General features: G+C 34.0%; 1 protein-coding gene across 1 annotated transcript in view; it reads left to right on the forward strand.

Moving 5' to 3' along the window:
• LOC106879517 (serine-threonine kinase receptor-associated protein) overlaps positions 1–7,338 on the forward strand; it is a 30,867-nt gene that overhangs the window by 1,103 nt on the left and 22,426 nt on the right. The gene's annotated exons all lie outside the window — the stretch shown is intronic.

Below are 7,338 nucleotides of genomic sequence, written 5' to 3' on the forward strand. Positions count from 1 at the left end.
AGGTAAAAACTCAATTAAAATCAATTTATTAAAGATTAAAATTAAATTAAGTTTCACAGTGGATTTTCATCGATGAGTTCATGAACCTTGGTTCTTTTCCCTAAAACTATATATTTATATATATATATATGTGTCGATATCTATAATTTGTTAACTTAAAGCGTCAAGTTTTATATGATCTTACGGGGATATTTTTAGAATAACACTAGTTGCGTGTGAAACAAAAATTCTGTCTAGGTAGAAAGGAAAATGGGACCCATTACTTAGTTATTTGCATGTAGATGTTATAATTTAACTTGTTCTCTTCTTTCTATTCAACTTTTACAATGGTGTGTGAAAGAGCGAGAAATCATTGCTGCACCCAAGGAAGACTTAAGCATAATCATTTGTTTTATAAATTATATTTAAATAAAATTCTTCATTTGTTCTCCGTGTTATCTTATACCTTGTGGGTATTTCACATTATCAGTATCTGCATCTTCAACAAATGCATAAATATGAAATACATAAATCACTGTAGAACATTTTGTAAGTTTTAGATGTAGGGCGAGTATTTTCTGTGTTTATGATATTGTAAGCTATTTTGTACACACAAAATATATTTCAGATTGTGATATGTGGTGTATATATGTGTGTGTCTGTGTTTACACACATGATATATGGGGGGCTAATGCAGTTTCGCACCTCTCATATCATGTATACATGTAGCATGTGTGTATATATGTTGTGTTACCATATATATAATACTTAAAAATTGACGAGTATTTTAATTTTATCTAATATATATATTGATAATTAAAATATTCTTCAATTTTATTTTTAATTTGTATTTGTCATCTGGAAGATTCTGTTTAACAAATTCTTCCGTCCCTCATCGAAAAATATAAATATTTGCAATGCTATAATCCCAAACCCATACATAGCATTCTAATCTCTTGTCTTGTAATTTTAATCCGGCGATGTTTCGAGAGAACTTGTATCGAAACATCGCCTTTAATCCTTACCAACAGTTCTAATCTTTGTTTATTAGCTATTTAATGCCTGCTTTTCTATAATCAGTCTGAAATCTCAGCATGTTCACATTTTCAGCATGATATATCTAATGTGTCTTGATGTGGTTTCTGCGAAGAATTAGACTTGTTACACAAATAAGTCAATAATATAGTTCATTCAAGTAAATGGTGGCTCCTCTTCTAGAATAGTTGATTGTTCGTATGTATTCTTTTAAATTAATGTATTGAGAAGTGTACAATTAGCTTCTTAAACCCTTTTTTTTTTTTATTTGTCTTCCAGATTCTAGTTTAATGTAAATTGTCAGTGTTTGGTTTTTTTTTTTTAAATTCTTGTACTCTTATCTTTTTTTTTGTTTTCTCTCTATCTGATGCTGAATAACTGATGTTTTTTTTTATTCTTCGTTTCTTTCTTTTGTAATGAATAAACAGAATATCAAATAACAGTTCAACGGCTCCTTAATTGGCCTTTATTGGAAATTTTCTTTAAAATCCTTGATTCTACTCAACGCTGTGTGTGGTGTGTAGGGTAATACTTATTTAAAGGATTATAGTTTGTTGTGTGCATGTCCTCGTGCGCGCACACACACACACATACAGAATATATATATACGCACACACACATATACATGCACATACATACAAAGACGTAGACTATTGTATGGAAGAAAAAAAACAGAAGCATCATAATACCAAGTATATAAGCGTAATATCAGATAAATACACCCAACACTCCTAATGAGCTTATAAACACTGGTTCATACATGACTCCCGTCTGAATGGTACATCAGATCTGTTAAGACTCCCAGATCTGTCTAGATGAATGAATATTACAAGTGCGTTGCCCAAATATACAGCAATACACAGTGGATTTAAACTCAAGATGTGTATAATGCTAGTTTAATACTTTATCCATCCAAACATTTTGCGTCTCTGATATGTTTGTGATATCAATATTTGTCTAGGATTAAGTATAGTTACTATGGGGATAAATCTTCAAATTTCTGTTTTGCATCATAGTGTCATTGAAACGATAATGTATCACGTTAATGTGAAATTTGATCATCTTAACGATTTTCATTTCGTTAACATTTCCTTTAAAAATGCCAATGATTATGAAAAACGTTAACCTAGGAAGATGTTGAATTTAACACCACCTACTGAATATTGAAAATAAAAATTGATAATGATTAAATCATGTTTTAAATCCAGGTTCATTTGCGTTAAGTGACTCGTTTTCGGTAGAATACTGGTTTATTATTATACTCAACACTCTTGAAAATGTTTACTTTCTCTTCACAACAGCTGTGATTAAATACTCAGCTCAGAAACAAAGAAATACATGTATTGGATATGAATATGCCACCAATGTGGCTCAGTTTATTATATCATCATCGTCGTTTAACGTCCACATTTCCTTTCTTGCATGGATCAGATTTTCTGTGGCTGGATACCCGTCTTTTCACCAACCTTCACATGTTTCCAAGTAAGGTAATATTTCCCCAAGGCCAGATATGTATTTTTACTGAATATTGGAAATGAATGACACTACTATTTTATTTACCAACTATCATGCGATGTCAAGACAAGGTGACACGAACACGCTCTCTCATAGGCATACATATACACACAACAATCTTCTTTCAGTTTCCATTTACCAAATTCACTTATAAAACTTTGGTCAGCCAGGAGCTATAGAAGACACTTGCCTAAGGTGCCATACAGTGGGACTAACCCGAGACTATGTGATTGAGAAACAAACTTTTTAACTTACACAGCTATGCCCACACTTACACTACTAAGTAAATATATATTTGCTGAAACTATCATTTCAGTCATCTTACTGCCTTAAATGTACATGAATATATAAATTATCTGGAAATATTTTATAATCATTTCATTGACTTCTTGTCAGTTGAATTAACTGGGAAGTTAATGAATGTCCAACTATGACTATGTAATGAGAAACTCTTATCAAATGATTCGTTTGTTTTGTACATAATTTCCATTGGTTTTTATTTTATATATTCAAAACTGTCTTCTACATCATATACCCTCACATGGCATCTTCTGAAATTGTTGCTAGCAATTTTAGATATAGTCAAATCAATTTCATATTTGAAGACATTTGATGTATAATTGTGTTGGCTAAGCTTTTAACTATTTGCATTTGTGAAAAATGTTTCAGAAGATTATTTTCATGAATAAATATTGTATACATGTTATCATAATTATTTCATGTCTATTTTCTGATACTTGAATAGGTTAGTTGAGTCTTCTCCATGACAGCATTCTTTTATCCTGTCCTGCTTTCACCACTTACGTCCATGTCTTTTTGACCTTATTTTTCCATTGGTTCTTTCCACTTGGTACACCTAGTACTTCTTTACCCATCTCTCATTATCCATGTGCATTACATGTCTGTAGTAACTCAATCATCTCTCTTGCACATGGCATCTGATTTCTATTATATCCAGTTTTTCTCTCAGTTCATGTACCTTGTCTTTATCTGAACTAACATTATATTTCTCTTGGATCATGCTCGCTTCATTCCTTTCTAACCTTTGCACCTCTTCTTCATTTATTACCCATGTCTCATTGCCATACAGCATGCAGTTCACACACAAGCATCATACAATCTACCTTTACTGGGAGAAGAAAAAAAACCCTTGGTTATCGTCAGAAGTAATAACTCTGATCTTGTTCTGGCTGCTATGCTTTCTGAACATCCTCCACCACTGCTGGTTAGGTATATCTCGATGATGCTTCATCATCATCATCACTTAACATCCATGTTCCATGCTGGCATGGGTTGGATGGTTTGATAGGATCTGATGGGTCCAAGGACAGTATCATGCTTCATTATCTACTTTGGCATAGTTTCTACAGCTGGTTGCCCTTCCTAATGCTAACCACTTTACAGCATGTACTGGGTACTTTTTATCATACCCTTAGCACTAGTGAGGTCACCATGCAGCTTACCAGACAACAACCTCTGAGTGAGGCAGTCTTATGCTAGAAGAGGAATGTAAGGAGCCAGAACAGATTTCTTGCTGTAGAGGGACCACATGGCTACTCACATTTTACAAGAGAGGATGAGGAATGATTGGGATGGAGATTTTTTTCTAAATATTTTGTGTGTGTGTGTGTGTATATATATATATTTACTGGGAAATGGATGCGTGGCATTCAATCATATATTAATATAAATAATATATATATATATATATATATATATATATGCATATATGGGTACAGGACATCACAAAACAAAAACAACATGAAATACGAAGACAGACTTTGGTATGTGAACAATGAGAGAAACAAATGGAAAACAAGATAAGTAACATAAAAAACGACCCGTCATCAGTCGTCGGTTGTCCATCTACTCCTCATTTCGAGCAATTAACAACAATATGAGGCTTCAAAAAGACAGTTGCTCCTGCAAACCAAAATAAAGTTTGGGATTTGCGGAGGGTCAAAGTTGGTAACAAAAACAGGACAGTGGAAACATACAACAAACCAAACAAAAACAAACATGGAGGGGTGTTAGGCCAGATGAGGTAAGGTAGCAAATGCTGGAAGAATGGAATATTGTCTTTGCCAAGGGAAAAGATAGAAGAGGAGACAGATAAGAATACATCTGGTCTGTAAGACAGACAGAAAGAAATGAAAGATGATCATGTGAGGAAAAGAAAGATGGACGATGGTCACGTGTGAACAATGAGAGAGAGTAAAGGGGAAAGACGGAGAGAGAGAGATATATGTATGCATATATATATATATATATATTATATTATTATACACACACACACACGAGTGAATGGACAAACGAAAGAAGAGCACCCAACACATTTATTGGGAGTTACATGTATGGATCAAAACAGTTGAATCAAACAGCTTTGACTCATATATATATATTGAAATCAAATGCTAACTTTTCAGATATGATTTCTTTATAGTTACGATAGTTGTTAGTTCGACTAGACAAAACTGCATTTTCTGTTTTTGAAATGTTAAAAAATTTCCATGATCTACAAGAAATATGTTATCTACTTTATTCAGAAGTTAAAAATATGTATTTATGCACATGGAATTTAGTAGAACTGCCATTATAAGTCTTTTTTTTTTTCTTCATCCCTCAGTTTCATATTTCACTCAAAGAAGCTCATTTGTTCTGTGAAGTTTCAAATGTGTTTATAATGATTTTTTGCTGCATTATTTGTTTTAAAGCTGAGAATTTTATCACCGTTTTGATATGAAAAATGTCATTTGATGTTTTGAGACAGTTTCACTTACAGTCCAGCTGACTGAAAAACTCTCTTTAATCCTTTAAAGGTCAAGTTTACTGTTTTGACATTCTATAATTTTTAATAGGTTATAATAAGTGCTATGTTTTAGCTTTAAATTCATTTTAACACAAGTTCTTTTAAAATTTTTATAGGTTGATATTCATCTTTTCAGTACTTAGTTTTCATTTTTTGCATCTAGGGATCTATTTGTGAACTCTCTTGCTGACCTTTGGGAGATTGCATTATATGATTACACGTATATTTCCTGGAAGTTATTCGTACACCTGTTACTTGTCATTGTCATGATTAATAATATTGATGGTGATTAATAATGATAAATGTCAAGTGATGTGTGAAATATGTCCTCAGCATGACATCATTATCATCATCATCATTATTTTACATTTGCTTTCCTAACTAGCATGGGTTAAAGGATCGTCACAGCTGGAGTTATCATGTAATTTGGGCATGCTGCTCAATTTGTCTGAGAAATCTCATCACATTTGCATTTAATTTTTGGCATAGTTTCTACAGCTGAATTCCCTTCCTAACACCAACCACTTTACTAAGTGTACTGGCTTCATTTTTCTGGTATCAGTATTAGAAAGGTGTTATGTTCTTGACAAGACTAAAAGGATCTCACAACCCCAAACACCTACTTGTTTGCCAGCCTCTTTACAAAGTGAGAGGCTTCAGTGAGACATAAATAATAGTGATGAGTGAGATGTATGATAAGGGGTAGAGTGATAGGAGTATTGCGAGTTAGGTATATATATACATATATATTTAAGGCAATGTGATTTTGGATATAGAATGATGACAGACCCGGAATGTGTGACCAGAAGAGATAGAGCAATGACAGAGGATTAGGATGTGTGGGAGAAAAGGAACAAGAGTATGATATCAGACAAAGTGAAACAGTGATGACTCATAAGTAGTACAGGCGAGGAGTATGAAGGTGGAGCGTAGTGGCCCAATATAACCACCTAGTGTGTCTTTGAGATGAGCTGCTGGGATTGAGTGATATGAGTTGCAACAAGGGGAGTGGAAAGTAGGTGGGTCCTGTACTAGTGAATGGTACAAAACAAAGGACTGGTGGTGCGCCAGGCTTGATGCAATAACATCATAAATTATACTAGAAGTAATATATAGCAAACAGAAGACAATCTCTATCATTCTTCATTCTGTTATTCTTTTCTTTTGCCATTACTTCATCTTAGATCTAATAACTTCATCTCCAAGTCTCTGCTGACTCATGGCATTTATTCACCATTGAATCAAATATAATGAAAGCATTTTACCTGTGAAAAAGATAATTTATTGTTTAGTTTTATTATCATAATAACAATTAGCTGTTTCTAGATATATATCATTTGAATTTGTTTACCTTGACTTGTCAGACTTGATTCATACAAATGTAGTAGTTTCTCAATACTTCCTTTTGCCCCACGAAAAGATTTAAACTCACCTCTGTAAGTCAACAAAACACTCATCAGTATAGAGTGCTCCTACTGTTTATATCTATGACATGCACATAACTTGGTACCTATTCAAAATTAAAGCATTAGATCATTAAGAATTATGATTGTGAAAGACAGTCTAACCTTTATGACCATCTGTAAACTGTTAATCCTGAAGGTTAACAATTTATACCTGGCCATATACTCTACTGGAACTATCTCATATTGGTCACTATGACTCTGTTATTGCACTGACTGGCACCTGTGCCAACGTCGTCTCCTTCATTGGACACGAAACTCAGCTTACAAAGACTTATTGGGGCAAGCGAATAGCGAAATCGGGATAGCACCTGTGCCCAGCATCACCTTTCTGGCACTTGTGCCCATGACATGTGTAAGGATTTTCGAGCGAGATCGTTGCCAGTGCCCCTGGACTGGCTCTTGTGCGGGTGGCACATAAAATACACCATTTTGAGCGTGGCCGTTGCCAGTACCGCCTGACTGGCCTTCGTAGGATTTTCGAGCGAGATCGTTGCCAGTGCCCCTGGACTGGCTCTTGTGCGGGTGGCACATAAA

The sequence above is a fragment of the Octopus bimaculoides genome, chromosome 2, assembly GCF_001194135.2.
Source record: "Octopus bimaculoides isolate UCB-OBI-ISO-001 chromosome 2, ASM119413v2, whole genome shotgun sequence".
NCBI lineage: Eukaryota > Metazoa > Mollusca > Cephalopoda > Octopoda > Octopodidae > Octopus > Octopus bimaculoides.